This window comes from Kogia breviceps, chromosome 12 (genome assembly GCF_026419965.1).
Source record: "Kogia breviceps isolate mKogBre1 chromosome 12, mKogBre1 haplotype 1, whole genome shotgun sequence".
Lineage (NCBI taxonomy): Eukaryota > Metazoa > Chordata > Mammalia > Artiodactyla > Physeteridae > Kogia > Kogia breviceps.
Window position 1 is genome coordinate 87,334,621 of NC_081321.1, and position 25,674 is coordinate 87,360,294.

At 43.7% G+C, this 25,674-nt stretch overlaps 1 long non-coding RNA gene across 1 annotated transcript in view; it reads left to right on the forward strand.

Annotated features, from left to right (window-relative positions):
• Positions 1 to 25,674, forward strand: part of LOC136792288 (uncharacterized) — a 133,367-nt gene that overhangs the window by 62,741 nt on the left and 44,952 nt on the right. The gene's annotated exons all lie outside the window — the stretch shown is intronic.

A 25,674-nucleotide genomic window follows, 5' to 3' on the forward strand; every position in this document is an offset into this window, starting at 1 on the left:
AGGGTAGAGCAGAGCCAACACTAATTTGGAGTCCAGAGACCCTAAGTTCCTTTCCTGGTTCAGTCTCCTACCAGCTGTGGCGTGTTTCGGAACTAATTTAACCTCTCTGAACCCTGGCTTTTCAATGGAAAAAATGATGCGTACACCATAGGGTACTTGAGTGACTAAATGAGGTACCATACAGGAAGCGTTTGGCCCAATGTGCACTTAGAAGGCATTTAATAAATATTAAAGTCCTTCTCCATCTGTCCTTCTACCACTCCCTTTTGCTTTCTGTCCTTCCATTGTTTCATACACTTGATTCTATATCTCCAACTAAATTGTGAATTCCTTCAGGGCAAGGACTAAGTCTTTTATTGTCTTGGTTTTTTCATTCATTCATTTATTCATTCATGCAACATGTACTCTGTGTGAAGCACAGTTTACCCAGAGTTGATATTATGGCTTCGACCACTTGTTAAAAATATGAATAATACATGATCGATTTTTTTTAAAAAAATAAAAGATCCTTCACAGGCAACCGAAGTGTGAGGCTATGTCAAGCTCAGTTTATACATCAGAAAAATGTTACACGGGAAGGGCTACTGAGTGTGTGACATTGTCAAACATTGGATCAGCACACTGAACAGTGAAAAGGAACAATTCCCAGAAGGCTTCTCATTTCCCTCAGTTATTGAAGACATTGCCTTAACCTCCACCCTTGGCATCAATCATGCCTGCCTTTCACACATTTTGGAGGAGTAAATAGTTCAATCAGTGCCATATATCAGCTTGTCAAATTTCTAAATTAAAAAAATATTTTCCAATTACAAGAGCAGTTCATGTTCACGTACAGAAATATTTTAATAAAAATAAGAAAAAAGAAGATGCATTTAAAACATTTCTAATCATTCCACATAGAGGTACCTATTGTTAACACCGATATAAGTCCTTCTAGATTTTTGCAATGTGCGTGGGATTATATTACCTATGCCTAAAATAGGATTATACTTTGTAATATTAGTTTGTCTTTCATCACTTTAATTTCCACTTTGGATTGCACCCATCTCTATTTGTTTATCAAAAAGAAGAAAGAAGGATTTTCATATTAAAATGCAGTCAAGCATGGCAGTGTTTATGTGACTTGAGTTCTTGGCTAGAGCTTCTGTCAGCAAGAGTCTGTCCTCAAGCAGAGAGAGGAAGGTGTGTGTGTGCTTTAAACCTCCCTCCAGGCGTGGTCCCATTGCGCATACTATTTCTCTGACATCCTAGTTCATTCTAACTTTTTTTCTCCCTCTCTCCCCCCTTTGTTGAACTTTCTTCTCTCTTGGCTAAGGGTTACAAGGATGGTTATAGCAGTGTCACCTCAAAAAGAGGTCAAGTCTATCGAGATCCCTGTTGTCCAAGCCCGCCGCCGGCAGCCCTTGGCTGACACATACCGCAGATGGCCCGGCAGGGGTGGATGGCGTACTGTACAAGAGAAGGGGCCAAGCCAAGGACATTGGGTTCTGCCTAGAATCAAATCCCATTTAATGGCAAATTCTTCAATTTGAAAGTTTGGATCGGATGGTACTTTAAAAAGAACTCTGGCTGGTTAAATTTAGAGCCTGAAAGAAAATTCCAGTCTAATAACATGTTCTGGCTTGGGGCCAACCACATCCTTTAGACTGGGCAGCTGGATGCGTTTTCATTCGCTCTGGGCTGCCGCTCCATGCTGACTCGGAGGCAGGCCGTAAGCGTCTTCACTTGAGTTGGCCTGGGTAGGACAGGGCCGCTTAATGAGATGAGCAGCTTCCTGTGTGTCTCTGGCTGTTGAAGCAGCCTGGTGTTCGCTGATGCGTTTTCAGAGGTGGATTGTGCAAGAGAGAGTGCTATTTTTGTAAATGGTTTGGCCTCTTCAGTCATTAGCCTGGCATTTCTCCTCGTGCCCCACCACATCCATCCACCCCTTCTTTTGTTTGTAAACCGTTTGCAAAAGAAAGTCCGCAGAAAGGTCCATGCTCCCGGCATCTGGTGTCAGTGCCGACAAGGCATTTCTTTTGCTTATGTTTATCGACTCTACTAATAGGTATTTTCAGACTCTTAGCAGTATCTTCCTAATTTTCCCTAGTCTCTTAACTCATCAGAGCACATGGCCGGTTCCAGACCCTTTTATAGCTTAGTTCTATTCAAAGTACAAGTCACCCAATGTTTCAGAGTGCCTTCTATGGACAAGACCCTCTGCCAGGTACCTGGGTGAAGGAGAGAAGGAGAAACTCCCAATCCCAGGGATCCACAAGCTGACCATGGCAAGCCCTTTGCACATCCTTCCAGGCTGAACTAGTTGCCCCTTCTACACCTGCGCCAAGATTACAATACTTCCTGATCAACTGCAGTGACTGGGCCCTGCAGGCTCTGCACGTAGTAATTCCAAGTTTCCCAACATCCTTGAGGTGTAAACATTATCAATCCCATTTCATAGGTGAGCACACTGGGGCTCAGAAAGTGAGAAATGTAACCAAGATAACACGGTTAATAAGTGGCAGGGGCAGGGGGCTTCCCTGGTGGCGCAGTGGTTGAGAGTCCGCCTGCTAATGCAGGGGACACGGGTTCGTGCCCCGGTCCGGGAAGATCCCACATGCTGCAGAGCAGCTGGGTCCGTGAGCCATGGCCGCTGAGCCTGTGCGTCCGGAGCCTGCGCTCTGCAATGGGAGAGGCCACAACAGTGAGAGGCCCATGTACCACAAAAAAATAAAAATAAAAATAAAAATAAGTGGCAGGGGCAGATCAAACACAGGTAAACTGACCCCAAGGTCAAGGCTCTTTACCATGACATTATAGCACCTGCTAGCGCAGAAGAGAAGAGGGAGAGAGAAATGAGCTCTGAAGTGTGTGTGTGTGTGTGTGTGTGTGTGTGTGTGTACGTACAGAGTGGGTGGTGGGGGGGGAGCTGGACAGCCTAGTAAAGGAGATAAGATTGTTTATTTTTCTAAGGTTCTCCCTGCTCCCCTGACCCCAGGGATTTTACTCAGCCTCCGAGGTCAGCCGGCCATTGGGAGTCAGTGCTGTATGCCCGGGGGAGGCCTTGGGAAGGCCTTGTCCTCTAGAAGCACTGACTAGCCTGGCTTCTCCAGGATTTCCCAAGCTCGGGCTGCGGCAAGCTCTCCACACACACATGCCCACACTTTGGCTTTGCCTTCCATGAGTGTGGGTCTGCCTAACTTGTGTTGGGGGGGTGTCCCTTCACAGAGGCACCTGCCCCAGGTAGTTTGGCTCCTTACGGAATCTGGGCCACTTCGTAGGATCACTGTTCAGTAGAGGTTGGGAGGAGACAGAACCTGGCTAAGCCAACCAGGCTAGAATGTTCTGGAAGGTAGGAATTGGTGGAGGGAGAAGGAAGGAACATTGAACTTTCCACATTATGCACGCGTGTATCATCTGAATTTTAAAAAAACTGAAATATAGTTGATTAACAATCTTGTGTTAGATTCAGGTGTATAGTAAATGATTCAGATACATTTTTTCAGATTATTTTCCATTATAGGTTATTACAAGATATTGAATTTAGTTCTCCGTGCTATACAGTAAATCCTTGTTGCTTATCTATTTTATGTATAGTAGTGTGTATTTGTTCATCTCTTACTCCTAATTTATCCCTCCCCGACTTTCCCCTTTGAAAACCATAAGTTTGTTTTCTATGTCTATGAGTTTGTTTCTGTTTTGTATATATATCCATTTGTATTCTATTTTATATTCCACATATAAGTGATATCGTATAATATTTGTCTTTCTCTCTTACTTACTTCACTCAGTATGATAATCTTTAGGTCCATCCATGCTGCTGCAAATGGCATTATTTCATTCTTTTTTACCGCTGAGTAATATTCGTGTGTGTGTGTGTGTGTGTGTGTGTGTGTGTGTGTGTGTGTGTATACACCACATCTTCTTTACCCATTCATCTGTCGATGGATACTTTAAGTTGCTTCCATGTCTTGGCTATTGCAAATAGTGCTTCTACGAACATTGGGGTACATGTATCTTTTTGAAGTAGAGTTTTCATTTTTTTGGAATATATGCCCAGGAGTGGGATTGCTTTATCATATGGTAACTCCATTTTAGTTTTTTTTTTAAGGCACCTCCATACTGTTCTCCATAGTGGCTGCACCAATTTACATTCCCACCAACAGTGTAGGAGGGTTCCCTTCCTCCACACCCTCTCCAGCATTTGTTGTTTGTAGACTTTTCGCTGATGGCCATTCTGACCACTGTGAGATGATACCTTAATTGTGATTTTGATTTGCATTTCTCTAATAATTAGTGATGTATCATCTGAATTTTAACAACAAAATATTACATTTGTCATATGTGGGGAGCGGTTTAATGCAGTGATTACACACCCAGGGCCCAGAGTCGAATTGCATAGGTTCAAATACGAGTTCCACTGCTTGTGCCAGTGGAACTAAAACTTGCTGTCCCTCAGTTATCCTGTATCCCTAAGTATACTAGCAACACCTACGTCATAAGGTGGTTGTGAGGATTAAACGCAATAAAGAATGTAAGGCCTCAGTGTACTTCAGTCACAAAGAACACACTTAACCAATTTTACTCTTTATTATTATTGTTGTTGTTAGTAATATTTGAAAACAATGACATCTAATGAATCTTGGGGATTTCAGAGCAGGGAGGCAGCCTGCTGTTCCCCCAGCCACAGGAGCCCCTGGAGGCCGGCCGGGGATTAAGAATGCAACTGAAATGAAAACCAGTGGTCCCTTTTCTGCCCCTGCATCCTTTGGCTTTTTCTCTGCCTCTTCTCATTTTCCTAAAACCTCCGCCACCTGAGTAATGGGACAGTGAAGGAGACAAGAGGGGGGGCGAAGGACGGGCCACGGGGACCCCAGGTTGAAAGGAAGGATGTTAATGGAAATGGGCTGTGCAGGTGGAGACTGCAAAGCTAAGTGATTTTTTTCATGAACTCCGTGAAAGCTCCAAAGTCAGCTTGTCATGACATGGCTGGTGCCGCTTGAGAAGGGGGCTTTCCTGACGCGGCTGTGGTCTGGAGCGGGGTCAGGAGCACTGACCATGGAAGCTCACCCCTCACTCACCCCCTGGCCGGGCCAGCAGGCCTTTCTTACCAGCGCTTCCTCTTTCACGGCGCGCCACAGAGAGGAAAATCGAATCAGGTCAGATCGCTGCCTTTCAAAATTTGCTCAGCAGCGATAAAAATAAACTCCAAACATCCACATATTTGATCAATTTACTTTTATCCCTTAATCGAATAAGCCCCACAATCAGAAAGAAAAACATTCTGCCGAGCGTTTCATTTCTCCAAGGATTCGTCTAGCCACGGTCTCAAAGCTGACATGATGGGAATGAGGTATATTTGAATGCTGAAATAATTTTTCTGACCACATCACAAGAGGCTGGAATGGCTTTTAAGGTACATCATATTTTAATCACAAGCACGTATAAAGCATCCATTGCTTGAAAACTTAGGAGAAGTTTGAATTGGAATGCCAGAGTCATAATACCATTATCAAGAAAGAGAAGACTGGCTTTTCTTTTTTTTTTTTCAGTCCTTAACTCCTTCTGTGTTGTTGGCTACTCTGATAGGCTTGGAAGAAAAGTGTTTTAGAAAGAAAGTAAAAAAAAGTACACACAAAAGGGGATTTCAAACCAGCAGACACCCAAGGGCTCTAAAATGGGTGACTTAACTATCTTGGGTTACTCACTAGCTGGAGAGAAGGTCTCCTTTGAAAGATCAGAAAGATTCCTGGAAGCCAGGGCATCTGCAGCATTTCCCAGGGACGGTATTCCTGGCCAGTGAATCCTACTGGTCTGCTCCAAGCTCGGCATCTCTGTCCTCCATGGAAGGAGGGAAATTAAACCATCATCGTGGTCGCTAATGCTAGGGCTCAAATCACCCTCTCTTCAGCCTGTTGTCACTTAGGTCTAGGGAAACGGGGAAAAAAGCAAAGGGAAGTGGGTCAGGGAAGAAGGAAAACAGGCACAAGGAAGAGGAGGGACTATGGGCTTTTTATAAGGAGGCAGGACGATGTGGTGGGAAGAAAAAACGTGCTTTGGCACCAGACAAAACTGGGTTCGAATCCTAGATCTGCCGCTTTTCAACAGTGTGATCTTGGATCCATTTCTTAACCCGTCTGAGCTTTCTCTTCTCAATCGTAAAACAAGGGGAAATATCTGGTGTACTGGGTTGGCGTGAGAATGAATGAGAAGACTTGGGTAAAGATTTTAGGTCAGTGCCTGAATATAATAGATACATGATAAATATTAGTTTTCATATTTTCTCTCGTCTTCCAGTCTCTTCAAAGGTGAGAAAACAGGATAAAATAGAAACGTGTCACTCAATTCAAATCTTGTCCCTCGACTCCGAAACCCCCTCCATGGTGCACCGTGGTCTACAGAATAAAGCCCCATCTTCCCGGCAAAGCATCCCAGTTCTGCACGCATCTGGGCACCTTACACCCCATCCCTGCCAGACCATTCCGTCCTCTCACTTTGCCACTGTTTTTGCTCATGTGTTACTCTCAGCCTGGTATTCCTGTCTCTCCTTATTTACTCATGGAAATCCTATGGTTCTCCCCTCTTTCCCTTCTCATTTACTGGGCAACAGCCGGGTACCAGATACTCTGCTGGGAGGCAGAGACACAAAGAGAAAGATGACTGGCCGCGATCTGAGTGGGGAGGCCGGGGTGGAGGTGTGGGAGATACAGCCTGTCCAACCAAAGCTTTAATACAAGCAAGGGAACCGTGAATTCTGCTGGGAGAGATGGTACGGAGAACAGCTACAGGAAGGAGGTAGCCGCTGGGCTGGGCTCTGAGGGTTATGTAGGAGTGTTTCAAGAAGGAAGAGGGGCAGTGGTAGCAAAGGCAATGACATGGACACTATTTTGAGGGACTGTAAATCCGAAATCAGACTCTGTAGCTAGAGGAAAATAGAGTCAGGCGGTATAGGTGGGGTAAGCAACTCCAAGTTACAGGACGTGACACACATCTTACCCCACCACTTCCTGGCCGGGCATCCCTGGGCGACTCCCTCACCTCTCTAACTTCAGTTTGCTCATCTGGAAAGTGGGGAGGTAAAAGCGGCGCCTCGCCAGTAGGATGTGTGAGGATAAAGAAGGTGAACTGTGTAATATTCTCGCAGGGACTCTGGCAACACAGAACGTGATGAGCAGGCCTTAGTGCTTCTCATTTTTGTTGAAGTCTAGCTGAACTGCCAGCTCCTACTCAGCTTTGCATAACACTCGGAACCAACTCCAGCTCCTTTGTCCTCCGTGCTTTCAGGGCACTTTTAAAAAACCTTAGCGTTCATTTCACGGCCTCTTGCGTGACCCTGTATTTGTTTTTCTGCTTCTTTCTCTAGCAGAGGGAACCCTATGCCTTGTTCATCTGTGTCACATCCTACAGCACCAAACATGGTTCTCTGGACATGGCGGTTCATCACTGGATGATTGTTTCTGAATGAATGCAACTTCTCGCTAAACAACTTAAAATGAATAATCTTAAGAAATTTTAGAGCAAACAGAAATCCTCTAATGCAGTGTTTCTCAAACTTGGCCTACCCAATCCTCAGTAAAAAATGTATTTTACAAGACCCAGTGTGTGTCTACATATATACTTATGGTTAAGGGAAACAAAAATTTCATGAAACAATAATTATCCTCACTACTGCAGCACGTCCCAATATGTTCCAATCTAGTCTTTTTTAATAAATTGTTTTTCTTTTAGAAGAGTTTTAGATTTAAAAGACTTATTGTGAAGATATTACAAAGGTTTCCATATACCTCACACCCAATTTCCATTATTAATATCTTACATCAGTATGATATGTTCTTCACAATGAATGAACCAATAGGAATGCATTCTCAACTGAAGTCCATACTTTATTCAGATTCCCTTACTTTTTACCTAAAGTCCTTTCTCTGTTCCGGGATCCCATCCAGGATCCATATTACACTCATCCTGTCTCCTTAGGTGCCTCTTGGGTGTGATGATCTCTCAGACTGTCCTTCTTTCTGATGACCTTAACCATTTTGAGGAGTACTGGTCAGATATTTGTAGAATGTCCCTCAGTTGGGACTTGTCTGACATTTTTCTCATGATTAGACTGGGGCTATGAGTTTGGGGGAGGAAGACCACAGAGGTAAAGAGCCATTCTCATCACACACTATCAAAAGTGCATATTGTACTATCAATATCACTTATCAATGTTGACATTAACCTTGAAACCTGGATTGAGGTGGTGTCTGTCCAGGCTTCTCCGCTGTAAAGTTACTCTTTCTTTCCCTTGTCTATACTGTCCTCTGGAAGAAAGTCACTGTGTGCAACCCACACTTAAGGAGAAAGGAGTTCTGCTGCATCGCCTTGAGGATGGAGTATCTACATAAATTCTTTGGGATTCTTCTGCATAGGAGATTCGTCTCTTCTTCTCCCATTTACTTATTTATTCATTCATTTATTTCTATCAGTATGAACTTATGGGTTCTTTTTATACTTTGGGTTATAATTCAAGACTACTGTTACTACCTTAAGTATTTTGCTGCTCAGGACAACTGTGGTTGAGCTGTTGTCAGCTCCTGTATGCCTCTAACATACCTTTATCATTTATCATTATAGGTTGTTTTTCATTCGTGCGTGAGCACTTCCTTACTTTCTGGCACTAAAAGATGTTCCAGAATCATCTTGTACCTTTCCTGCCACAGTCCTAGAATCAACCTTTTCTCCAAGAAGCCCTGGTTCCTTTTATTGGCGAATACGATAGAAACTAAGGTCTGGGCATGCTCACTGCCGCTCGAGCCTCATTGCTTCTAGGCCCTTTCACCTGACAGAACAAGGAAATATATATATTTCCTTGTTTTATATATATATATATATATATATATATATAGTCTGTATACTAACTGGTATATAGCTATATACCTATAAATGTTTCCATATGTAACCATCTGTGTCTATATTAAGGGGGAATCTGTGTCCCCAAACTGAAAGGAACTTGGTTCTGTCAACAACCTGCGTGAGGTTGGACTAGGGTTCTCAATCTAGAGACTTCAGAAGGGAACACAGCTGTGCCAACACTGTGACTTAGGCCTTGCAAGCCTCACGCCTGAGTAACCAGCCTCGCCTGCCATGTATCTGACCTCCAGAACTGTGAGATCATAAATTTGTGCTGTTTTAAGCTGCTAAGTTTGTGGTACTTTGTTACAGCAGCAATAAAAACCAACACATCTTGTTTGGATAGAAAATATCTAGGTGAGAAATATTTTTCCCTCTGAACTTCAGAGATACTGCTCTACTCTCTTCCAGCATCTAGTGTTGCTATTTCAATGCCATTGAATAAATGCCATTGTTGTAATTTCAATGCCATTCTCATTTCTGTTCCTTTTTATGTGACCTGATTTTTTTTTTCTTGAGGATTTTCTCCTTATCCCATAATATTCTGAAATTTCATAGTGATGTACCTTTAATTCATTCATTGGGATGAGCTGTTGGTGGCACTTTTCAGGTTAGAAGCTCATTGTAACAGCTTTTGTTGCATACACACAATTTAGTTGTTGATAGTAATTTGATCCGGGCTCTGCTGAGCAGTTGTACAGATTTGGCGAGGCTCAGCTGATCTAGGCTGTACTCATCCGCAGTCACCCATCTGTGCTCCATCTTGTCTCTCCTAGGGTAGCCAGGCTTTTTGCATGGTTAGCAGTCGTTGGCAGTGGTCCCAACAGCAAGAGTGGAAATACACAGAGCTTCTCGAAGCCTAGAACTTCTGCCCTATTCTATTGGATGAAGCAAGTCATAAAGCCAGCTTAGACTCAGGGTGGAGAAACAGATTCCACCTTTCGATAGGAGTATTATGATTATTTTTGCATGTTCATAAGATCTTTTCCTATGTTATTTCTTTAATAATTTCCTTTCTCTCTTCTCCCCTGTTGTCTCTTTCTAGACGCTCTTTCAGTAGACCATTGAACTTCCAAGACTGATAGAACTAGTTCCTTATCTTTTCTCTCCTATTTTCTGTCTCTGACTTTTTTATACTTCCTGGAAGATATCCTCAACTCTAATTTCCAACCTGTCTATTGATTAGTTTTTTCATTTGAACTGTCATAATTTTAATTTCCAAGAGCTCTATCTTTCTTACTCTTTAAATGTTAATTTTGATACCAACGTGTTCTTTTGTCATGGATACAATAATTTCTTTGATCTCTCCAGACATTTTAGTATAGTGTTGTTTTACTTTAAAACTTCTTTCTGCTCCCTGATAATTAGATTGATTCTCCAAGTTCCTCTTTATTTTCTCCTGTGGTCTGAATTTCACATTAAAGGACTTTCTCAAAGGTCAGGAGATTCTTAGTTGTCTGTGCCTTTTTAAGAATGAGATCCTGTACCACTGAGCAGAAGCACTTTGCCCGTGAAGTGGAAAGGCCACCTGGTCAGCTCTGTAATAAAGTTATTTAGAGCAAATATATGCATTTAACTGGAAAGACTCTGCAAACATCAGTAAATGTAGGTCTTTTCTCTTGTACAGGTTGGTTTCTCCAGACTCCTTCCTACCTCAGGGCCTTTGCACATGCTGTTTCCTCTAACTGGAATATGCTCTTCTCCCCTCTCATGGTCTATTCAGTACCTACTTGTACTTCAAATCTAAGTTGAGGTGTCACTTCATCATAGATACCTTTTCTAATCCTCCAGACTTGATTTTGAGCCCTTATAGTGAACTCTTGCAACACCCTGTACTTCTTGTTACCACTACTTATCCCAGATAGAATTTAAAATATTATTTTATGTAAATATCCATCTAATCTCTTCTCAGTTAGGCTACAAGCTCCATGGAGGCAAGACCCTTGTCTGTGTTGCTCATTGCAATGTCCCAAGCACATAGCAGTACCTGGCATATAATAGCTACCCAGCGAATATGGGTCTGTTTAATGAACAAATGAACACCTAAATAAAATAATTTTCCCCACTTACGTATTTTTTCGTGACATAACTGAAAAAACAAACAAACAAAAATACCCCAAAACACCAAGTCCTGGTATACCTTCTTGCATGATTTTTCTCATTGCTGCCTCACAAAATCTCTTGGAAAGACTATTCTCATCCCAACTAACGTCCACCACAGAAAATCCTGGTAGTTCAAAAGGCTGCAGACACTCTGTTAACAGTCCCAGCTCGCAGGGGCTGCCTTACGTGAGGAAGGAGCCTGGGTTTGGCATGCCCTCAAGACAGAAACCCTTTTTAAAAATATTTAAGCCCAAGGAGTGGGTGTGTGGCATCAGCTTGGGGAAGCTGTCTCCCCATCTCCAACGTTCATGCCACGACCCTGACATTGATGGTGCCACTTCAAGTGCCTGGCTGCCACTGAAAGAGGGATAGAAAGGCTGGAAAGGCCCCTCTCCCAAGGCCCAGGGCCATAGTGCTGAGTAAGACTGAGGCTGGGCCAGGGCGACAGAATAACGCCCGCCTCCCAGCACAGAAAGAGGAGCAACATTGAGAGGGCCAAGGGCATGGAGAGAGCGCGCCTATCATAGACCGAATGTCTGTGTCTCCCAAAATGTGTATGTCGAAGTCCTAGCCCCCAGTATGGCTATGTTTGGAGATGGGACCTCTAAGGAAGTCATTAAGGTTAAATGAGGTCATCAGTGTGGGCTCCTGACCTGATAGGATTGGTTGGTAACCTTCTAAGAAGAGATATCATAAGGCTTCTCCCCACCCTTCACATACACACTCACAGGCACTGAGGAAAGGCCACGTGAACTCACAGACAAAAGGCAGCTGTCTGCAAACTAAGGCGAGAGCTTTCACCAGACACCGCCCTGCCTGGCTCCTGGATCTTGGACTTTCAGGTTCCAGAACTGTGAAAATACATGGCTGTTGTTGAAGCCACCCAGTCTAAGGTACTTTGTTACGGCAGCCTGAGCAGACCGATCCAGAGCCCCAGCGCCCCTCGGGACACAGGCATGCAGGGCCTGCTGGGAGCTGAGACGGAGCGGAGCCAGGAGGAAACCCGCATCCTCCTGACCCCACCACCCGAAGTCCCGGGAACCAGCGCCTCTCGCAGGTGCACAGAGGGCGTGGCAGCGACAAAGCCCCAAGCCAGGGTAACTGCTGGCTAGACTGACTCACTGCCGCCCCCAGACACACCCACAGGAGCGGAAGAGGTGTGCCCATCTCTGGGTATAAATACTAAATTCTAGTTTAACGCTACCTGATGGCCACCGGGTAAAGAAGAAACAAGCAGAGGGACCTTCTTGGTGGCGTGGAAGGAGGGGCCGGGATGCAGGCAGGAGGTACCGCGACAGCACCGTCTGCGCCTCTGTGATTCTCCGCTTCGTTCCGGGAGAATTGCCTCTTCCGACGGCAAGGTCAGCTTTGATGGCTCCCTGCTCAGTTGTCCCTTGAACACACTTTACGAGCCAGATGAAAACCAGGAATCACCGGGCCAATGGCAATTGGGGAAGAACAGACCCAACCACATTTATGTTTGTAGTTTCTTCAACATTTTTGACAATTCTCCAATTTACTCAAATCTCTTTAGACTCACAGCTGTAGACGTCTGGTTTAACGAGAACCATTCAACACAGCCCTGCATGAATTGCGGGTGATTTATAGAGATCACTGTCAGAATCTCCGATGCAGGCGCTGCCGGGATTGCTGAGGCCTCACGTCACGTGAAAGTTTTGCAAGGAATCTGGAGTGCACAGGGTCCATCAGCCCAATGACGGTTTCTGCCGCGTTTCCTCCTAGTGCTTTTCCTCGAAACGGCCGAAGCTCTGCGCAGGAATGGAGCTCGCGCTGCGGGCGGCAGAGCTGTGCGCACAAGCCTCCTGCCTTCGGCTTCTCTCCTGCTCGTTCACAGAGGTGAGGGGGCTGGCTGTAGATCTTGCACTCTTCGGGGATGGTTGACACATTTGGTCTACAAGTGCCTGGACCTGCTTGGTTCCCAATGACCCACAATGCTTTAACTTTTCTACCTTTTCAGAGGTGATACACAAGCACAGACTCTAAGTGCCAGCCCTGCCACCTAGTAGCTTTGCAACTTTGTATAAGTTACTTAACCTCTCTGTGCCTAATGTATTGATAGATATGCATCAGTTAGAGCAGTATCTGGCACACGGTATGTCCTATAAATTACTAACTACTGTTACCATCTAAACTTAAAACCCTTCCTTTCTGAAGCCCTGGTTCTTTCCACCATAGATCTCTGAATCAGCCTCCTAGACCTGCTCTGTAAAGTGCCCTTAACTCACCAGCAGCACTCATTACTCTTTTCTCCCAAGGTGCCCGCAGAAAGCCATGCTGTGTGGATGCATCCGCCTCTTCCTCTAAATTGAGAGCCTCAAAAGGGCAGAGTCTTTTCCTTGATCGATTAACAGGCTTGGCACCTCAATTACAAAAGGTCCAACTCATGGACAGAGCTCCCTAAATATTCTTGGAATAAACAGATGAAGGAATGTTCTCCCTCACCTATAGAGGATGGGGAATAGAGAACTAACATTTATCAGACACCTAAGAAGCACTAATTAGCTTATTTCACTTGCTACTCTGAATCTTGGAGTAAAATTATAAAGGACTTACCTATTAGAGGTTCGCTTATTAGCTTGTCTTTATTAGTAAGTCAAATATAAGTGGTTTGCCCACAATTCAAAAAGAGTCATGTACCACAGTGTTCACTGCAGCACTATTTACAATAGCCAGGACGTGGAAGCAACCTAAGTGTCCATCGACAGATGAATGGATAAAGAAGATGTGGCACATGTATACAATGGAATATTACTCAGCCATAAAAAGAAACAAAATTGAGTTATTTGTAGTGAGGTGGATGGACCCAGAGACTGTAAGACAGAGTGAAATAAGTCAGAAAGAGAAAAACAAATACCGTATGCTAACACATATATATGGAATCTAAAAAAAAAAAAGTAGTTCTGACAAACCTAGGGGCAGGACAGGAATAAAGATGCAGATGTAGAGAATGGACTTGAGGACACGGGGAGGGGGAAGGGTAAGCTGGGACGAAGTGAGAGAGTGGCATGGACGTATACACACTACCAAATGTAAAATAGCTAGCTAGTGGGAAGCAGCCGCAGAGCACAGGGAGATCAGCTCGGTGCTTTGTGACCACCTAGAGGGGTGGGATAGGGAGGGCGGGAGATGCAAGAGGGAGGAGATATGGGGATATATGTATATGTATAGCTGATTCACTTTGTTATAAAGCAGAAACTAACACACCATTGTAAAGCAATTATACTCCAATAAAGATGTTAAAAATATATATATAAGTGGCTTGCTTATTATTATATGTAACAAAATACGGTGTGTACGTGGTTAGGATTATGGGCTCTGAAGGCAGCCTGTCTTGGTTCAGAGCCAAGCTCTACACTGGGAGTGTCATCTATGGAAAGTCACTTAACCTCTGTGCCTCCGTTTTCGTCACCTGTTACATGCGGATGATAATAGGACAGTAAAGATTATATTACGTGTACAGTTAATACACGTCAAGTGACCACTACGTGGTGAATGCTCAATACATGTTACATTAGTGTTTGATACCTTTAATGAAGTAAATGTATTGCAAAAAAATTTTAATCCATAAAATGTGTAGCTGACTGTATTTCATAAGACAGGAAGACAACTTTGACAAGAGAAGGAAGAAACAGGGTAATCTGATGGTGGGTAGAACATTGAACTTGAAGTAAGAAAACCTAGTTTCCAGTCCCCATCTTGCCGCCCTGGCGTGTTTTTAACCTCTCTAAGCTTCCCTTTCCTCACCTAGGAATTGGAGGCGATGGGGACCTCCTCTCTGGGTAGTATGAAAATTAACCGAGATGGCATCTATGAAACAACCCACAGCAGCTCCTGGGACATTAGAGGGGACCCATGGAACCTGAGGTGATGGTATTCATTACATCTTTATTTTACTCATTTACCGTTTTCCAAAGAGATATTCACTCCACGACAGGTAAAGTGGGGAAAGCGCTTCAAAATAAACACCCGTCATTCGGGGTTGGCAGCGGCTCCCTGGAAAACCAGCATCTGGTGTTTGACTTGTAAGAGCAGAGGGGTGGGGCTGGTGTGGGCAGAGAGCACTGCCAAACATCTCCCAACACCAAAGGGACAGCTTCTTGTTCAAGATGGTAGAAGGCGCTCACTCTTTCAGCTTCTCGACATCTCACCGAACAAACCCTCCAGCAAAGAGCAGGATTCTCTGGGAACAAGAGTTTCTAATCAGTTTGAAGAAGGAGATGTGTCAGTTGAGGAAGCCAAGAAAGAGGTAGTTACAGCCCAGAATACGCCACTGGGTTGGGGCGGGGGGCGGACGGGGCGTAGAGGGGTGTGAGCCATCTTCCAGGCGACACACCTGAGACCCAGAATTTGGAGTCAGTAAGTGCCATGTATGATGAGGCTGGGAGCAGAGCTTGGGGGTGAGTCAGAGATCTCCATGTTGAACAGCGGTTCCAGTGGGTTCCACCACCTCCCTTTCCCACTCCCAGCCCGTGGGGAAGAGAAAAGTCCGGGGCCACCCCAGGCAGACACCTGGGAGGAGCTGATGTGCCTTGGGTGTGACCTGGCAGCTCAGAGCAATGTCCTTTTCATTCTGGTACCGGGCACTGCAGGCTGCCTGCTGGCTCTCTCCCTCGTCCGGAGGAGTAAAGCACACCAGTTCAAGTACGCAGAGGTCTCACTCCTGAAGGAGGCTCCTTGAAAGCCACTGCACAGTTGGAGGCACCTTCACGGGGTTTCTATTTAGAATACTCAACCCAGTCTTTCATGGGTTGTGTGGGTAACCATGGCCATTACACTTGGGGAGACAGGGCGGCAGGGGACGTTGGTACCTTGCACATAGTGTAGTATGTTATTAAACTACGTGGACAGGGCTTCCCTGGTGGCGCAGTGGTTGAGAATCCGCCTGCCGATGCAGGGGACACGGGTTCGTGCCCCGGTCCGGGAAGATCCCACATGCCGCGGAGCAGCTGGGCCCGTGAGCCGTGGCCGCTGAGCCTGCGCGTCCGGAGCCTGTGCTCCGCAACGGGAGAGGCCACAGCAGTGAGAGGCCCGCGTACCGCAAAAAAAAAAACAAAAACAAACAAACAAACAAAAAAACTGCATGGACAAGGGGAAATCAGAAAATCTCACTGCACTGTGAATTTCAAAATCTGGATTTTGAATATCTTTAGAGAAGTCTGACCTCAAATTTCCTCCCAACGCACGCCTGATAAGTGAGCTGCTCTTCATTATGACAGAGCAAAACAGTGTCCCTAAATCTATGAACAAGACACACTTTTTCTTTTATACTTTAATCGTTTGTCAAATGTTTCCACTGAAAATTGGATCCTTTTCCCCTCTGTATCAGTTATCTGTCACCGTAATAACGTTGCGTAACGATTTTCTCCAGAACTCAGTGGTTTCATTAGAGCTCGTGAATGTGTGCATCGGCTGGATGCTTCTGGTCTTGCCTGGGATCACTCACGCATTTGTGGGTCAGTTCTGCCGATTTTAGCAGGGCTCTCTCATGTTTGGAGGTTGATTGGCTCTAGGCTGTTCTAGGATGGCCTTGGCTGGAATGAATGGCCTCTCCTCCACGGACCTCTCAGTTTCTGACACTAGGCTAGCCCAGTCTTCTTCACATGCCAGTGGGATGGTTTTAAGAGAGAGCAAAAGTGTTTAAGGGCTGCCGAGATGTAGGCTTGGAACCGGAACACACTGTTACTCCTACTTGCTCTGTGGCCTAAAGCAAGTTCCATGGCCAGTGCAGATTCCCGACCTGAGAATCTGCAAAGCCATTGCAAACAAGGGGCATGGCTACAGGAGGGGTGGAGAATGAGGGCCATTTTTGCAATCAATCCACCACACCCTCCATTCCACTGGTTCAGTTTTACGACTTCCTTCTTAGAGTGAGTATCTCTCTTTGGTCAAATGTGATGCTTAAGATTGGGACTTCCCTGGTGGCGCAGTGGTTAAGAGTCCGCCTGCCAATGCAAGGGACACAGGTTCGAGCCCTGGTCCGGGAAGATCCCACAGGCCGCGGAGCAACTGAGCCCGTGCACCACAACTACTGAGCCTGTGCTCTAGAGCCCATGAGCCACAACTGTTGAGCCCGTGTGCTACAACTACTGAAGCCTGCACCTAGAGCCCATGCTCTGCAACAAGAGAAGCCACCACAATGAGAAGCCCATGCACCTCAATAAGGAGTGGCCCCTGCTCTCTGCACCTAGAGAAAGCCCGTGAGCAGCAACGAAGACCCAACGCAGCCCAAAATTTAAAAATTTAAAAAAGATTGATCCAATCTCATTAGGCATCTGCCTCCCTTCCTCACGAGGCCGCATGTATGAATGTATAGTATCCCAAGGCTCTCTTAGTCTAGAGCTAGTTCATGATCTTTAGCGTGACACAGAGAAAACATGCTTCTATATTTACAAAAGGGAAATTTTCTCTTCCTATGGAGCCGCCGTTCACTGAAAGGGAAAACAGCAATCTGAGACAATCAAGTAAATATTCTCTGATGATGTGGTCATCGATCTCATGGATGTAGAGAAAGAATTCGGGGAGGGAAGGTCAGTCTTATGAGTTCTACCCACACCACAGCCCTGCGAGATGCCCCTCGTCTGTTCCCTTTGTCACTGTCTTTATCACACTGCCCCATGAGGTCTGTCTGTCTGTCTTCCCATGGGCTGGTCTGCTTTGAAGGCACTGAATGTTTCTTACTCACTGCTGTAACTAAGGGCCTAGAAAAGTGTCTACCTCAAAGCAGACACTCAGGTAACCGAATGAATGAATGAATGAATGAATGAATGACAACGGAGTCTGAAGCAGAAGAATGACCAGGCATTGGCCAGGGGACAGAGGGAGCAGCGCCCCAAGAGGCCTGTACAAAGCCACGGTTATGAAAGCACATGGCACGTTAGGAGGGACACTTCTTCTTGGGGTGTTTGTAGTGCAGGGGGACAAGGAGAACATCAGGATTTGAGGCTAGAAAAATGGGCCATTTTAAGGAATTTGGACTTTATTTTGTAGAAAATGAATTAACAAAGCTTTTTATGTAAAAAGAGTAGTGTACTAAATAAAACTTAGGTTAAAAAAGTTTTTACAAACCAACTCACAGTAAATTCATTTCTCTGAGCCTCAATTTTCCCATATTTAAAATAGGGATAATAATAGTTGACAAATATTTGGCCAGGCTCTAGCCTAAGTACCTATTCTTCATGTGTATTAACTATTTTAACCCTCCCAATAGCCCTGTGGAGTAGGAACTATTATTATCATCACCACCATTTCTCACTTTATAGATGAGGAACCTGATACTCAGAGAGGGTAAGGAACTTGCCCAAGGCCACACAGCAACGAAGTGGCTGCATGGCTGCAATTTGAACCCAGGTGTCTGGCTCCAGGGCCTGTGCGCTGCAATTTGAACCCAGATGTCTGGCTCCAGGGCCTGTGCTCTTAACTACTGCATTATTTTATCATTTATCATCCAGTGGCACCTGCCTCACAGGGCTATTGTAAAAAATCAAGGTAAAGGACCTTAAAACAGGGTGTGGCATATAATATGTTTGCTGTTATTGTTGCTCTACCATTGTTGTTGTTAGCTACAAAATGTAGATAGTAGTTAATATATTTAGTTATATAAATTATATTTTATTCATATAAATATATAAGCATAACTGTTTATACATATAATTTATACATATAATTAATTTGAAGAATTATTATGAAACATAAGTGAGCAAACATTTATGTCAGATATCTATAAAAGCATTTTGTTCATTTCTAAAATGATGAGGAAGAAGCCAGTTGGGCCTTGGAATCAGACAGATCTGGATTCAGATGTGGTTTTAGACACTGACAAACTGTGATCCTGAGTCAAATCACTTAGGCTTTTTCCTCATTCACGTATTCATTCATTCATTCATTCAATAACTATGTTACAAAGGCCAACTATAGATCAGGTTCTAAATGATGAAGAAGACCCAGGGTCCTTACCTTCACAGAACTTTCTCATCTGTAAAAAGAAAAAGGTGAATTGTTTGTCTTAGAGGGTTGCTAAAAGAATCAAATAAGATGATTTGTAATGCTCAGTCTAGTAGTGGCTTTTAAGAGATATTCAATAAATCTTCTTTCTCTGACAAAAGCATTATCATCATTGATATGGGAAACTTCTTTTGATCAAGGCCTTTTAAGAAAAAAAAATTTTAATGATTACAGAGAAAGGCCAGTTACTTTCACAAATTAAAAATGGGTTTGGGCATAAGCACATTCTGCTGTGGCAGGCTATTTCATTTGATGGATGGAGGATAAACGATTTGGAGGTTTCTTTTCATTGAAGTCAAAATTAATCCAAGCAACCAGCCCGAGTCCACTTGACAGAATGTAATTCTATTTGCAGATGGAGATGCTATCTGTTTAATGGGCATCCGGAAGCCTATATGTGAGCATCAAAGCCAAAGACCCATCCCCCTTTCTGTCTTGCTCTCCCTCGCTTTATTTCTCTCTTAACATGCACCCCCAGGCGTATATGCACATGCATACACACGCACACACGCATGTGTGTGCACATGAATACAAATACACACACACAAGCACAAATATACACGTGTGCACACACAATTCCCAGGAAGCTAATGTGTCCTCTTCATAAGATAGCATGCCATTTTGAGAAATTGTTCTTATTTTTGCTACTCTAATAAATGTTTACAGAATGAAGAAATGGATCCATGAATGAATTAGCTCTTATGGCCTGAACACCAGCTCTGAAACATGCTTTCTGAAAAACAGGGAACCCCAGTTAAATAAATCTGGGGAACACTGCATCCTATAATCAACTCCTGTAGGAGATTCATGACGCACAAGAGCATATAAAGGTTCTGAGATGTCGTCTAGTAAAGAAACCAGGTTTTTTTGTCCCTGGTGCTGTGTTTATCATTTAAACCTGACGGTTTTTTTTCCCCCCCAGCTTTCTTGAGATGTAATTGACATATACATGGTGTAAGTTTAAGGTGTACACCATGTTGAGAAACCGGTTTAACTTTGTTAATCCAGAGATGTCCCAACCTACTTGACCAAGGATAGCTCTCTTCTGTACGCGTTTGTTTGCCTGTGCCTGTGCTGCAACGCCCGTTAACTCCGCAAAACCTCCTGTCCTGAGAAAATCAGTTTGTGAAATACTGTACCAGCTAGTTAGGTAATAGCACAGTCACACTCCCTGACCTCCAGCCTGGACCTGGCACTATGCAGTGTTGCTGTTTCTGAAGATAAAACTCGCCCTGCTCATCTCTGCAGAAAACTGAGGCCAGCTCCAGCTGTGCCAGCATTAAAAACTGGGCTCTGTAATAAGGGCGGAGGAGATCTCAGTAAACTCAAGTAAACTCAGTAAACTCAAGGCCAGTGATCCAGTGGGATGTCAGAAAGTACTGGAATCAGGGATTTGAAGGTAGCAGGATGCTCTGTTTCCCATCCCTTCTCTTCTCCTTGCATCAACTTCATTCCTTCTGGGGGGCTTCCTCTCCCTTTGCTAATAGTTCCCAGAGCAGGTGGAAGTTGCCCACGACAAAGCCCACATCTACACCCACACCTTAGCACCAAAGGAAAGCCCATTCCAGCCCAGGCATCTGTAGTCATGGGGCAGGGTCACATCTTATAAGGTGACAGCTGGACCCCTTTCCCCTCGGGGAGGAAGAGGTTTCTTGGCAGCCACTCCACAAGGGTCCACCATACTCTTATATCCTTTGCCCACCTGTGCCTCTAAGCCCTGGCCAAGCCTTAAAATCACCTGGAAGCATTTTCAAAATATTTGTCTTGGGCTCCCCCAGCAGAGATACCAATTCAATAGATCCAGAGAGGGACACAGAAATCTATATGTTGTAAAAGTTCCTCTGATTTTGCCAACGTATTGCTCTAGAATGATCCATCTACTGTTGTACTCTGGATATTTCACACCCTCCAGAGCTCTCGATATTTGGTTCTCATTATCCTCTCACCTGGGTCCCCCTCTGGCATTTTTTAACCTGTCAAAATAGATCTCATCTCCCAAGGCCCAGTTTAAATGCCACCTCCTCCAGGAAGTTTCCCTGATTCTGCCTGCCTGCTGAAATCAATGAATTATTCCTTTGTTCTTTTATTGCATTTGGCTGTAATTCATTAGCAATTAATCTTTCTATCCCACTAGATTACAAGCCACAGAGGGCATAAGACCAGTTATTTTAAATAATGTTTTCTGATTATAAATAATATATATTCATGTAAATTTTGGAAAATTCAGATAACTAAAAACAGAAGAAGAAAATCTCTAATTCCCCAATCAGAAATAGCCACAGTTTAAGTTTGGGCATGTTCCCTCTGGTCATTTTTCAATGGGTCATATTTGTACTTTTTTCATATTTGGAGTCACGTATAATTTTCTACCCTGCTGTTCTTCAGTTGACTTTATTATTTTTTTTTAAAGATTTCATGAAAGTTCATAATAATGCAATTGACAAGGAAATTTAGTTATTTCTGAGATATACATTTTAAAGTAATAACTAGAATTATGACATAACATTATACCAGAACATATAAGATTTTTAGAAATTTCATGTAATGTCTGAAACATTTGTATTAACATATTTTCATACAAATAACCCAAAGAAAGTTTAGTATTAGTTGCTTTTTGTTTGTTTGTTTGTATTTTTATACTGCAGGTTCTTATTAGTCATCCATTTTATACACATCAGTGTATACATGTCAATCCCAATCTCCCAATTCATCACACCCCCACTCCCACAACCCCACGGTTTTCCCCCCTTGGTGTCCATACATTTGTTCTCTACATCTGTGTCTCAACTTCTGCCCTGCAAACTGGTTCATCCGTACCATTTTTCTAGGTTCCACATACATGCGTTAATATACGATATTTGTTTTTCTCTTTCTGACTTACTTCACTCTGTATGACAGTCTCTAGATCCATCCACGTCTCAACAAATGACTCAATTTTGTTCCTTTTTATGGCTGAGTAATATTCCATTGTATATATGTACCACATCTTCTTTATCCATTCGTCTGTCGATAGGCATTTAGGTTGCTTCCATGACCTGGCTATTGTAAATAGTGCTGCAATGAACGTTGGGATGCATGTGTCTTTTTGAATTATGGTTTTCTCTGGGCATATGCCCAGTAGTGGGATTGCTGGGTCGTATGGTAGTTCTATTTTTAGTTTTTTAAGGAACCTCCATACTGTTCTCCATAGTGGCTGTATCAATTTACATTCCCACCATCTTCAGTTGACTTTAGATAGAAAACATTTTACTATGTTATTGTTTCTCCAAAAGCATTCTTTTAAATGGCTATGTCACATCCCATGGCAAAACGTACCCCACTTTACTGGCTCATTTCCCAATTGTTGGATGTTTGCATTATCTTCCATTTTTATTCTTGCTCTTAAGAATAACAAAGTGTGCTGGACATTTCTCATTTGTCTCTGCAGAGCCACTATTCAACTTGGGCCCATATGGACTTTGTCAGAGGGCTCCATTGCCATTGGCTTCGCTTGGACTCAGAATTGGGGGTGTGGGCAGGAGACTGGAAGCTGAGAGGAAGGTGAGGGTGGCCACGTATTCCCCTGGGGTGGCCACTCGGAGGCCTTCTCTAAGCAGCCTTCCTCTCCGAGAGTCCTGCACTACTCCTTTTGCTATCCCCACACCCTGCCCACACTTTGTCAGTAGTTGGTTTTTTGTTTTGCTGTGCTTTTTTGATTAAACTGCCCTCAAATTATTCAGTTTGAGTGTGCTGTTTCCTGACAAGAGCCTGACAGACACACATGGCAGTTGACATTTTGTACCTAAATCTTTCACTGCGCTCAATTTCCCTCCTAGAGGTTCCAGATAAATTCTTAAAAGTGGATCAACGGATAGAAATCGGTTTATGGCACTTAATTTATACTGTTACATTGCTTTGCAAAAATCAATTATGCCAACTTATGTTCTTCCTAGAAGTGTTTGAGAACGTTAAAAATTACCATTTTAAATCTTCAAAATGTTGGTAAGCAAAAAGCAGTGCATGCTTTAATTTGCATTTCATTCATTACTAGAGAGAATGAATTTTTTCACATATTTTCATTCCTTTATGAATGACCATGCTTCATTTCACCCTCTGTCCCTCCTAATATTTACCTACCTTTAATAATCATCATAAGAATTGCAATTAGCATTAATTAGCATTATCACCAACTTGGGCAATCAGCTGAATAGTTGAACTATTCAATTAGCCAGAGACTAAAGACATGGTACAAAATGGAAAAATTAATAGCATCTGTTAAATGAGAATGCTTAGGGACCACATGTATTTTCAGTCAATGCACTGTTTTATAAAAGTAGTAGCTATCCTATTATTTGCCAGGTGCTGTGCTAAGTGATTTTCATTTGTTATGTCATCAAACCATTAACATAGGTTCTGACTGATTAATATATTCGAATAGCCATTGAACGATTTCTAGACATTATTTCTGAAGCCCAACTACTCCCCAAGTTTTATAAGCACTAGAAACCCAATATTTCTCTCCAAGATAAGACATGGGCTCCAATGTGATGTGACCTTATTGATGCTATAACATCTCTAACCTTTGGTTCCAAAGTTAAGCAAAAATGGAAATGTTGAAATTCCACTAGGCAGACAAACTGTTCTTGGATATCCCCGATTCACTTTCATAAACACTGAGGGTTTGGAAATTTGCATAAACATCCAATAAATTTTGAACCTTTTGCTGCGTAGAGCAACATGTTTGAGATTCATCTGTCGGAGAGAAGAGATTTTTAGAAAACAACCACATAAAATGACTTCCAACTTCTCTTTACAAGTTCTATTTTAGAACGAAATAAAGAATTTCTAGGGCAAAATATGGCCAGTTTAGAAGAAGCAAGTGTCTCCTGAGATAAGTCAGATTGCCAGGCCAGCCTTGGTGCCACTGTCATTTTGAGTTCTTCCCTTCCACACAGAGCATTTCCCTGCCCACATTTTCAACCTTTGTATTTTCCATTCTTAGAACATCAGGCTCACTTCCCTTATTTTGCAGTTCCCTTCTTTTCCCATTTGGAGGGGCAGTAGCAAGAAAACAGTCAAGTTGTCTCTAGGGTTTGATCCGGTGGGGGGAAAAAAGTGATAATTTTGCAGAAGAACCAAATGCTATTTCTGAGCTCTGTGGCTTTGCACAGATTTTCATTTCTGTAAGAGGTTGTGTTTTATGTATTATAGTCTTAGATTTCTGCTTGTTGCTGTGGACAGCCAAGCCTCAGTTTTAATTTCATATGACTTTGGCTGGTAATGATGAGTCTGGAAGATGAAACAGGACTCGGAGACAATTTTTCCCTTCTAGCCCTGCTAAAATTCCCCCTTGCTCATTTTCAGAAAGAGCTGAATTTTTTTAAAGTAAAATGAAAGGAGTATGAAGAAAAGAAATGCCCCAATGCCCCAATCCCAGCTGATGCCAGCATCCTTCCATGGGTGTGGCCATCCAGATGTCAGCTTCTCCAGACGTGCAGCTTTATCCACCCCAAGGCAGACCCACCTGTGCCGTGAGACTGTGATGTATATGAGGTCAGGCTGCCTACCTCCAAGTTACACAGTTAAATGAAAGATGCTCTATCTTCAGCCTCTGGGTGTTCTAAGCCCAGCTCTCCATCCCTATCAGATCTCCAGATCATTCAGGCTACGGGTTCCCAGAGGAAGGAGAAGAGACCATTTGTGCAAGGAGATGTCTGTAATACACGTTAAGTGGCCTGTGAGAGAGCCCTCTCATTTATTGACTGAAACATGAAACGGAAAACATGTGCAGCTAAGCACAGGGCCCCCGCAGGCCCTCGCTTCTTCCCAGGAAATGCAGTGATGAAGGATGGAGCAAACACGTGAATTCAGGCAGCCCACATGCCTGGGTGTTTCACAATGCAAAAAGCATCTGTTGGGTGGAAATCCCAGGCATTGGGATTGGAATTTATAGAGACAGACTGACTTCTAGTCTCTAGCAGGGATTCCATTCCTGCTGCTATGGGGATAGATTTTTCCATTAAGCAAGAAGGAAGCATTCCTCGTTCAATTGTATGGGGTTTTTTGATGCATTTCATGTACGTTTCCCAAATGCCAGTGTCTGTGTTAGGGGCTGAGGACCTAAAGACCAGTAAGGCATGGACCCTTCCTTCAAGAATCTCACTCTCGAATGGGAATAGCATGATGAAGAAATAAATAAGGATTCGGGAGGAAACCGGTGGGTACAGCCGTCCATAAACCAAGAGTACAGGATATTTGCTGGTTTGGGCCATCAAATATCCATTTTTTCCTTCCTCTTGATAATATTAAAAATAACTTTTTGTTTGGGTATTTGTCTCACTCGCACCCAACTGGCTGTACTCCCAGCCCAGGAGTGGGCCCTGACTGGCGGAAGCCAACCATCCCATCCCATGTCTCTCTGGCCAGAATCATCGGTTCAGGGCACAGAATCCAGTTCAAGCTGGTGTGATTCAGGAGACAGTTGCTGAAAGCTTCTAGAGGAGAAATTCAGATGCTCTTTTAAGAGAGCTTCCTCTTCCTGCTGGATGGCTGTGGTGTCCAGGAACTCTTTGGTTCATGAGGGGGACTAGCCTTGGAGTGCGGAGGACAGTGCAGAAGGTAAGAAGTAGAAATGAAAGGTAATGAGCTTTGGTGCCATTGCTGGGCCACTGGTGCAGGCATTTTCTGCAGCCCATTGTG